Below are 11,480 nucleotides of genomic sequence, written 5' to 3' on the forward strand. Positions count from 1 at the left end.
CTTCTGTCCATTTAGTCTCAGCTTTAACAACCGTTTGGCCGTCAATAGTTTCAACAGGAACAAATGGGCCTTGGACTATAGAAAGCCATGCACTCATATTTGTTGCCTGGATGAAATTTTTCATTCTGTTCTTCCAAAAGGTATAGTTAGACCCGAAGAACAAAGGAGGCCGAGTAATGGATAGTCCCTCAGGTAAAATCTGAGTTGTCTGATTTCCTGGGAGGAAACGAGTGCTGTTCTCAGCCTTAGTGGGGATCAGCTCAAGATAGTTATATCTTGCACAGTCAGCTATTAAGCTCTGATACCACTTGTTGGTCCCTTATAACGTGACAAGGTTAGTTCCAAGGGGGGGATAGGAACTATTTAAAATTTTGTCCGTTAAGGCTGACTTCTTTTGTTGAGAAAAGGTTTACACATCGGCGCTAAGTAATTCTAAGACACAAGCTTAGTTAACTTGTGACTAAATTTGCTTCTTTACTTGAGTCGGGAGATAGCAGTTAGAGTTTGTTACTTATTCAGTTTTATAGCAAACAATATATGTAAAGAAGTTTAAGGTTAGAAATAAGTTACTCAACAGACTGGTTCGGCCTCTCCGCCTACATCCAGTCCCCGGAACTTGTTCCGGGCTTTTTGAATTCTCTACTGAGCTCTTTAAAGGTAGAGCACCAAACCTTTTACAATAGAAGCTTGGTATACAAGAGTACCTTCCTCTATACCTCTACTCACTCCTATATCTACCGCTGAGTACTATAACCAAGTACTCATCCTCTCCTTTCTATTCTTCTAGAAATGATAAAGTGTTTGTCCTAAACAACAATTTTTAAGACACTTTAGATGATTGAAATCACTCTAGAATTTTACACAATAATATGGAAATTGGTGTAAGGTTTTTGCTTTGCTTTTCTCACAAAACTTCGTGTAGGAATTTGGTCAGCGTTTCGGCTAATTGAAGATCTGCATCGAATGAAGCAAATGAGAGGCCTTTATATAGTGACACTTGAGGCACCGGTAATTTCGAATTTCGAAATAACCGTTGGAGGGAAACGGCTTCCTGTCATTGTCACTCAGTACGTGCACAGTGTCGTTGGCCAATGAGATTCTTGCATCTTCTGTCTGCGGCAGTGCTCAGCAACTTTTCGTCCGGTAAACAGAATGTTTCGACATTTTTTGCAAAGTCTTCCAGACAGCTTCCTGCGCCTTCTGAACTTTACCCAAAGTAGAAATACTTTGTCTATAAGTTGATTCTTGTCTGCCGTTGTCCTGATTGCTTGTCGCTTAACTCAGCAGCTTCCTCTTGAAGCTTTTGCTAGAAGGCTTTTCGATCTTCTTCATGCTGAGTCGTCGTTTTGCTTGAAACGGCTACATTTCATCTTCTTGGGCCGTGAGGTCTTGATTATGTTGACTTTGGCTTGACTTCCACTCATGAGCTTTTAGACTTTATATCTTAATGTCTTATAGATAAATAAACTCAACATTGAACAAACACATTAGTATAAATAAATCAAAGCATTTAAATTTAATGTGTTAGAATATTTTTTATCAATTACTTAAATAATTTTGTCAAATCAAAATCATGTGGAAAGGTGTTTCAACAGGTATTTCCTCTTTTAATTTTAACTTGGATAAGTTTATAAATTGTGATTTGATTGTAGCTCTTTTAGATTTGGGGTTTGGCAAGATTAAATGAAGAAATAAGGTATAGAGAGAAAAGGAAATGGAGAAGAAAGAAAGATTTGCAGGAAAAAATTATGAAAGATTGAAAGAGAAATGAAAAGATGGAGATATTGTTTTTTTTAGGAAGAGGGTATTTTTGTAATTACAGTGGGTCTCATTTTTTAAATGAATAAAGTAAAAATTGATGAGTTGGCATGTTGACTTTGGGTTGACCGGTCATTTTTACCGGCATATGATAGCTCCCATTTGTATAGGGTTTTTAGGCCCCTTTTAGCTTCCTTTTGCTTTATTTCCTTTTAATTTCAGTAGCGTTTTATTATCTTTTAGTTTAAATTAGCAATTTCCCTTATTTTTGGCATTTTCGGTGTTTTCAGGGATTTTCAGGGACCTTTCGTGCATTTCCGAACCAGACCCAAGCCTATTGGAGCATTTCCGGATCATTCAGGGACCATCAGAGCACTTTTGGGATTCGTCAGGGACTATTAGAGCACTTTTCGGAATCCTAGGGACCTAAACAGATAAAAGCCGAAGCCACAATTCCTCAAATAGGACCTGTCTCGGCGAGACATCACCTGTCTCGTCGAGACAGGCCCTCGTCTCGTCGAGACAGGCCTTGTCTCGACGAGACGAGGCGGGGGAAGGCGCGCCTGCGCCTTCCCCTTTGCTGAAATTCGCTGATCAGGACCCTAAAAGCCCATTTAATACTTTGTAAATGCCATTTTTACCCCTGAAGTATTAGGGTTTCCTTCCTAATTCTATAAATAGGGAGCTAAACCTAATCTTTCAGGGGGGGATTAGCCATTCAATAAAATTAGAGAGCCGCTAGGGCTTTCTCTCCTCCACAATGTAGTTTTAGCTTTTAGTTTAGTTTTCTTGCTTTCTAGATTAGGTTTATTTCTGTTTTGTCTTTTCTTTCAAGAACAATTGATTGGAGAAGTTCTTCAACTTCTATTTCTGTAATTGGAATCGGCAAAACGGGTTTTGGATTTCTATCTCTTTCCCTTTTATCTTTTGCGATTATATTTAATTGAAGCTTTTTCCATTGTTCTTATTATGCCCATTGCTTGGATTGGTTTGTCTATGAACTGATCTCCATCCAATTTGGGATGGGGATGAAATTGATTGTATGAATATGTATGATTAGGGATCTAGGACCTTTGATTGATCAGTTTATGCATGCTTAATGCCTAGGTAATATTAGGAACATGATTTATGCTAGAATGAACATTGATAATGATCAACTAGCCTGTTTATGTATATAATGTACTTAATGCCTGTGACCCTGATATTAAATAGGATTATAGATAGATGAGAACCTGACCACGGAATCGTCTATACCGAACTTGTGTAAATCTGACTTCACTAGAGACCACTAGGAATGAGGCTTTGTGGCTGGGCTACGGCTTTAGCCTTAGTTGTCAATAAACCTAATGCTTTGCATGACTTAGGGTATATGCCTAATCAAGCCGTCACCCGAATGCATGTGAATAGGTTAGACAAATCCCGTACAAATTTAGCTTTCACTTAGGACAATTACCTTCAATCATTGGTAAAACACAAATCTGAACTCCCTAAACCCATACCTAGGATTTAATCAAAGGAATCCTCAACCTATATTGTGCCATCCGTCAATTCACCTTCTACCCTGTCAATTGTTCACTTTGTTTTGTTATGTTTATTTCCTTTAATTCAATTAGTTAGTTATTAAAACCCCAAATCCTTATCCAACCCTCTAAACAATTAAATCATTCTAGGTAGATTTACTAGTTATAATGAATAGTTTTTGTGGTTCGATCTCGTGCTTAGCACAATATTACTTGTTGCGATAGGATACACTTGTCCTATTAAATGCTATATACTTTACGAGCATCAAGTTTTTGGCGCCGTTGCCGGGGACTATTTTGATTATAATCAAAGGAATCCTCAACCTATAACACCATCAAGTTTTTGATTAAATGTTGCCGGGACTATTTCGATTATAATCTATGTAAATTGAATAGGTTGAGATAATTGTTTAGATATGTATATATATAAATATAAAAAAAATTCGGGTTTTTCAAAAAAAAAAAATTCTCGTGTCGTCTCACCGAAACACTGTTCATCTCGGCGAGACACAAAAAAAAAAAAATTCTCATGTCGTCTCGCCGAGACACTGTTCATCTTGGCGAGACACCAAAAAAAAAATTTGAATTAACGTTTTTTTTTCTTTTTCTTTTCTTTTGCTTTTTCTACTCGTATTCTTTTGTTTTTTTTTCTATTCTTATGTTTGTTTTCTTTTTTTATATTTTTTATTAGCAGAACCCTCTAATCGGAATACTCACCGACGCCGGATTGATTTTCAGGACTGCAGCTTGGAATTGAAAATTTAGCATCGGAAAGTCGGGGTTGGATTGACAAGCCACCCCTGAGGGAGTTTTTCTACACTATTTCTTTTCTACACTTTATGTTTTACTTTTATGTAATGATGGAAGTAAATGCATGTTGTAAGTGTGGGGAGTAGATACTAGGATATGATGATTTTTGATTCTGTAATTTGCATGTTTTTAATTTCTTTTTGTTTTTCTATATTAGGTTGCATGTTTTTGTTTTAATTTTAGGATTTCATGCTTTCTGTTTTTTGTTTGTTTTTTATTTTAATTCTAGGAATAAAAAGAATCATAGGCAGTTGAATTTGATACATCTAGCTATCCCGACAATACAGTTGACAATGCGCTTAAAAATTTGCACATTCTAAATGAAATTGATGCATGAGAAAAATCTTGAACAACGTTTGAGTCTCCAAAGAGTATTATTTGCCTAAAATTGACATGGAACGGAACGTTAGTTGAGGCTAGGATTGATACAAATAACCCTTCAATTGTGAGTTAGAGCCATAAAGATCAATATTTTTAGACTCATGATTAGGAACAATTGATCTCTTAGGTGTGGGATTACATTTATTGTCTTTGTGCTCATAGGAATTGCATCCAATACTGGTTGAATTTTGTGTTTCTATTAAACTTGAAATGATTAGGCAACCTAGGTATAGCCCTTTGTGAAATTTAGCCTATTTCTTTGTTTAGCCAAAATCCCTTAACAATTCCACTAGATAAGCTCCTTTGAGCCTTTTACCTCTTTCTTTGATCAACCCTGTTACAAACCTTAGCCTTCTTAAATACCATTTCTCACCCAAGTTAATTGACTCAATTTAGTTTTGATAAATCCTTAGACACACATCTCCTTCAAATTCTCGTTAGCAATCATTAAAAGGTTGTACTTTTAATAGAAGAAGCAACCATTACCCATTTGATTTTCACTCTTTATCCCCTCTATTCAAAAATAAAAAATAAAAAAAAAATGGTTAAAAACCAAATAAAAAAAATAGAGGAAATGATAAAAGACGTGTTTATATTTTTAGTTGCTTCCCGAATACTTCACTGATTCACAAACACAATCTTGAACTTAAACCTTCTTTTACATAGCGGAAAACGTGTCCCTTTTGGATTTCGACTTGCTTGAGGACAAGCAAGATTTTAAGTGTGGGGAGGTGGTTTATAGCTCCCTAATGCTGAAAATTTATCCTTTTTGCAAAATTTTTAACTATTTGAGTCATTAACTTTTTGCCTATAAATTCCCTTTTTCCTACCCCAACCCTTAGCCAATGTTACAACCCTTTAAAGACCTATGATTTTGTTTAATTTTAATGCATTAATTTTGACCGGATGGATGATGCAATCCCAATGTGACCACTTTGTGCAATTAAATGTAGAGCGTTTACAAAAAATTTCACCCAAACACTTGAGCGTTAGAGTGACCACTTGTGAGCTATCAATTTTAGTTCTCTTCTTTCGTTTTCATGAAGTGTTGATTGATAAAACCAATTAATCAGTTTTGGAGACTCGTCTGAGGTTCATTATGTTTTTAATTGCAAAATGAGTAGTCTGAACTGTTGTGAATAATAAAGTGTAGTAGATTCTTGTTTTTGTAAGGGAGCTATTTGTTGATTTTTCTCTGCTTTAGATTCTGTCTTGCTTGAGGACAAGCAAGATTCAAGTGTGGGGAGGTTGATAGCTCCCATTTGTATAGGGTTTTTAGGCCCCTTTTAGCTTCCTTTTGCTTTATTTCCTTTTAATTTCAGTAGCGTTTTATTATCTTTTAGTTTAAATTAGCAATTTCCCTTATTTTTGGCATTTTCGGTGTTTTTAGGGATTTTCAGGGACCTTTCGTGCATTTCCGAACCAGACCCAAGCCTATTGGAGCATTTCCGGATCATTCAGGGACCATCAGAGCACTTTTGGAATTCGTCAGGGACCATTAGAGCACTTTTCGGAAGCCTAGGGACCTAAACAGATAAAAGCCGAAGCCACAGTTCCTCAAATAGGACCTGTCTCGGCGAGACATCACCTGTCTCGTCGAGACAGGCCCTCGTCTCGTCGAGACAGGCCCTCGTCTCGTCGAGACAGGCCCTCGTCTCGTCGAGACAGGCCTTGTCTCGACGAGACGAGGCGGGGGAAGGCGCGCCTGCGCCTTCCCCTTTGCTGAAATTCGCGGATCAGGACCCTGAAAGCCCATTTAATACTTTGTAAATGCCATTTTTACCCCTGAAGCATTAGGGTTTCCTTCCTAATTCTATAAATAGGGAGCTAAACCTAATCTTTCAGGGGGGGATTAGCCATTCAATAAAATTAGAGAGCCGTTAGGGCTTTCTCTCCTCCACAATGTAGTTTTAGCTTTTAGTTTAGTTTTCTTGCTTTCTAGATTAGGTTTATTTCTGTTTTGTCTTTTCTTTCAAGAACAATTGATTGGAGAAGTTCTTCAACTTCTATTTCTGTAATTGGAATCGGCAAAACGGGTTTTGGATTTCTATCTCTTTCCCTTTTATCTTTTGCGATTATATTTAATTGAAGCTTTTTCCATTGTTCTTATTATGCCCATTGCTTGGATTGGTTTGTCTATGAACTGATCTCCATCCAATTTGGGATGGGGATGAAATTGATTGTATGAATATGTATGATTAGGGATCTAGGACCTTTGATTGATCAGTTTATGCATGCTTAATGCCTAGGTAATGTTAGGAACATGATTTATGCTAGAATGAACATTGATAATGATCAACTAGCCTGTTTATGTATATAATGTGCTTAATGCCTGTGACCCTGACATTAAATAGGATTATAGATAGATGAGAACCTGACCACGGAATCGTCTATACTGAACTTGTGTAAATCTGACTTCGCTAGAGACCACTAGGAATGAGGCTTTGTGGCTGGGCTACGGCTTTAGCCTTAGTTGTCAATAAACCTAATGCTTTGCATGACCTAGGGTATATGCCTAATCAAGCCGTCACCCGAATGCATGTGAATAGGTTAGACAAATCTCGTACAAATTTGTCTTTCACTTAGGACAATTACCTTCAATCATTGTTAAAACACAAATCTGAACTCCCTAAACCCATACCTAGGATTTAATCAAAGGAATCCTCAACCTATATTGTGCCACCCGTCAATTCACCTTCTACCCTGTCAATTGTTCACTTTGTTTTGTTATGTTTATTTCATTTAATTCAATTAGTTAGTTATTAAAACCCCAAATCCTTATCCAACCCTCTAAACAATTAGATCATTCTATGTAGATTTACTAGTTATAACGAATAGTCTTTGTGGTTCGATCTCATGCTTAGCACAATATTACTTGTTGCGATAAGATACACTTGTCCTATTAAATGATATATACTTTACGAGCATCACCATACACCATAGTGAGAGCTCATCTATAAGTTCGTACATATTAGTGAAACAAATTGAAGGTTGTACATTAAAGTGTGAAATGAGGTAAAGTTTGTACACCATTGATGCAATTGACCCCTCAAATGTACATAAAATGTATAACACTTAAAATCAAGTTTGAGTTTTACAAAAAAAAAAAAAAAAAATCAAGTTTGATATTAATATTTAACCAAAGATTTCAAGTATTCAATTATAATTAACACTTAATATTTCAAACTAAAAAATTTAAGCTTAATAAACAAATAAATAACTGAAGAAATATAAGCAGAAATATAAGCGTTAGAACATTTTTATTATTATATATCATTTAAAGGAGGGAGAATTTTTTTTTGAATTATAAATCATTTTTATCCAATTTCGCGTTTTCTCAGTTTTTTTTTGGTAGGAAATGAATGGAAAAAACAAACAAACAAAAAACCTAATCCGGGATCAGTCTAGGAAGGCTGACCCCAACCCTATCCTCTAGGAGAGAAGACAACAGAAAAGAAGGAGGAACAGAAAGGGTAGAAATACCTAACATCCCCCCATGCCCAGCAGTTGCCAAGCGATCCGCCACGCGGTTTTGCTCCCTATAAATATGGGAGAAATTAAGAGTCTCAAAGGCAGGACGAAGCCTCAAAATAGCTTTGATGAGATTCTGGCGCTTAAGACAAACAGCCTGGCTATCCGAAATCCTGTTGATTGCCTCCAAATTATCAGACTCCACCGAAAGCCTTTTAACACCCATGCGAATGGCGAGTTTAATACCCGACAGAATACCCCAGAGCTACGCCGAAAAGGAGGAGCCCGTTCCCAAGTTATGGGTAAACCCAGCCAGCCAAGCACCACCAGCATCCCGAAGAACTCCTCCAGCAGCAATTCTGCCATTGCTAAGGCAGGAGCCATCCGTATTCAGCTTGACAACCCCTTCTCTGGGCTTACTCCAACCGACTAAATGGACCTCTTTAACCGGGGAGGGGCGAACAAGGGGCTCTCCTTCAAAACTTTTTGTAATAACATAGAGTTTTTCGAGAAGTAAAACAGTAAGTCAGGAATAAGGACAGTCTTACCAGCAAATAACTCTTCATTGCTCCATTTCCAAATTTGGTGACATATAATAGCAAAGAGAATGGCACCGTGCTCCATATTGGCCAACAAATTCCCATTGGCTCCTTCAGAGAACCAGTCAGCTTCAGAATAAGCCATAAAAGAAGGAAGGATGTGGTGAGGGAGGATCCCTTCCCAAATCTTTTTACTATTCGGGCAATCCCTCAAAGCATGGCATAAGGTTTCCACATGGCCGATGCATCTACTACAGGCACCAGACTCAGCCAAGTGCCTTCTGTGCCTATCCGCATTCGTGAGGAGCCTGTCTTTGACTCCCAGCCACAGGAAACTTCTCATGCGGTAAGTGATTTTGAGGGCCCAAATGGACTTCCAAATCTCCAAAGGAGGATCAGCCCTATTAGGGGTAAAAGCTTCATAGGCCGATTTACAAGAATAAGTACCATTATTAGTCAAGGCCCAGTAGTGTCTGTCCTTATCCTCCTCTTGATTGATAATCTTCACTCCTCTAATGTTAAGGAGGGTCTCCAGGCTAAAAAAAGAGTCGAACTTAGACCAAATCCAGTCTCCCTCCGAGTCCACCACATCAGCAACTTTCCAGGAAAGGAAATCACACGGCGGAGGGGCGCTACACACTTCAATCAGCGGTTTATCACCAATCCATGTGTCATACCAGAAACTGATGGATTTACCATTACCCACCTCCAGGCCAACCCCCGTACAGAATTCAGCAAACACGGCACTAAGCCCTTTCCAGAGGAAGGAACAGCTGACAACCCTCTCCTTCGGGCCACCAAAATTTTTGTCTTTCTGATACTTACCGCACAGAAGACGAACCCAAAGGGAGGAGGGACATTGCCACATTCTCCAAAGAAGCTTCATTAACAGGACTTTATTATTGTCCTTAGCTTGCCTTATACCAAGACCCCCCTGCCTTTAGGCTGGCAGGCTTCCTTCCAAGGGACCAGGTGAACCTTTCTCCCATCTCCAGACTCTCCCCATAGGAAACGCCGATTAATCTTATCAAGGTCATTAAGAACAGGCTCAGGGAGCTTACAGGCTTGCATGATGTGGTTCGAAGTAGCGCAGTTGACAGACTGGATTAATGTAAGGCGACCAGCAAGGGAAAGAGAATTAGCATTCCAGCTAGCACATAAACCGTTAGTTTTGTCCAAAATGTCTTTAAAAGAGGCTTTGGAAACCCTGTCACTGTGAAGAGGGACCCAAGATACTTCCCCAACGAGTGAGTCAGGGGAATGCTAGAGAGCTCACTCAGTCTTCTACACAAGCTGTTGTCCATATTCTTGGAACAAAGCATACGAGACTTTTGGATGTTAATCTTCTGGCCAGAAGCCTCACAAAAGCAGTCAATGATATCCATCACCGCCTTAATTTGCTCCTCATTACCCTCCACGAAAAGCATGACATCATCAGCAAAGAGTAAATGGGTAATAGGGGGCAATGTCTGTTGATGGAAACAGGGTGGAGAGTCCCCTTGCACACCGCCTCTTGGATCAGGTGAGACAGTCTTTCCATGGCAATAACAAAAAGGAAGGGGCTCATAGGATCCCCTTGACGAATTCCCCTGGAGGGAGAGAACTCATCAGACATGTCCCCATTGATCATAACCTGGAAAACAGGAGAGGAGATGCACTTCTCAATCAAATTCCTCCAGTTTTCTGGGATACCAGCTTTGGTTAAACTATCCAGAAGAAAGCTCCAGTTCAATCTATCATAGGCTTTCTCCAGATCCAGTTTGAGAGCCACGATCCCTTTCTTGCATTTCTTAATCTTCATAGAATGGACAACCTCCTGGGCAATAACAATGTTATCCATCAATTGTCTACCATGAACAAAGCTCCCTTGATTCTGGCTGATTATATCCGGAAGGATCTTCCGGATTCTGTTAGCCACAATCTTAGTAATAGCTTTATACAAAAACATTACAAAGACTGTTGGGACTCATCTGGAGAAAGGAAGAAGGCTTGACAACCTTGGGAATCAAGACGAGGAGGGTTTTATTAACCAAACTGATATCGTTAGAACCACCAAAAACACCTAACACAAAACTGTATATGCCCTCTTTCACAGTGTCCCAGTGTTTATGATAGAAACTAGCGGGGATACCATCAATCCCAGGAGCCTTAGTGGAACCGATGCTGGAGAAGGCCAGGTCAATTTCTTTAAGGTCAATAGGATGGAACGCATCTTTAATAGCATCCTCCCCCAACCGAGGAAAGGAAATACTAGAGTGGGCACTGTCCAAATCCACCGCTTCCTCTCTGAACAGGTCCTTGTAGAACTCAAGGGCAAGGCGCCGAATGTCTTCCTCCTCACAAAATCCACTCACCACTGGTGTCTTTAATAGCATCGATCCTATTCCTCTGTCTCCTAATGATCGTTGAGAGGTGGAAAAACCTGGTATTTCGGTCCCCGTCTTGAATCCAAGCCTTCCTAGATTTCTGGAACCACAGAAGCTCTTCCTGTCTAAGCACTGCTTCCAACTCATTCTAGAGAGCTCTAAGGTGACCATTCAGGCTATGGTCAAAGCGAACCTCCAAGCAACGTTGAACACCTTCCATCCTCCTCAAGAATTTGTTTTTCCTCCTGATAATATGGCCAAAGATGTTTTTATTCCATCCAGCCACATTCCTCCTGAATTCCTCAGCAGCGAGAAGAACATCAGAGTGGGGATGCCAATTGTTCTTAACGAAATTCTTAAACTCGGGGTGAGAATCCCAAGCCACAAGATACCTAAAAGGTCTGTTACCTTTCAACCGGTTACCTTTGACCAAATTAATGAGGATATGGCAATGGTCAGAGTGACGGAAAGGGAGATTAAGCACCTTGACCTCAGGAAACCTACAGATCGCAGCAACATTAGTGTACACCTTATCCAACCTAACAAACACACTATTCCTTTTCCAGGTAAATTTGTGACCAGCAGCACCCATGTCCGAAAGCCCGCACAGATCCATACTTTGCTTGTGATTTAGA

The sequence above is a fragment of the Euphorbia lathyris genome, chromosome 8, assembly GCF_963576675.1.
Source record: "Euphorbia lathyris chromosome 8, ddEupLath1.1, whole genome shotgun sequence".
NCBI classification, from domain to species: Eukaryota; Viridiplantae; Streptophyta; class Magnoliopsida; order Malpighiales; family Euphorbiaceae; genus Euphorbia; species Euphorbia lathyris.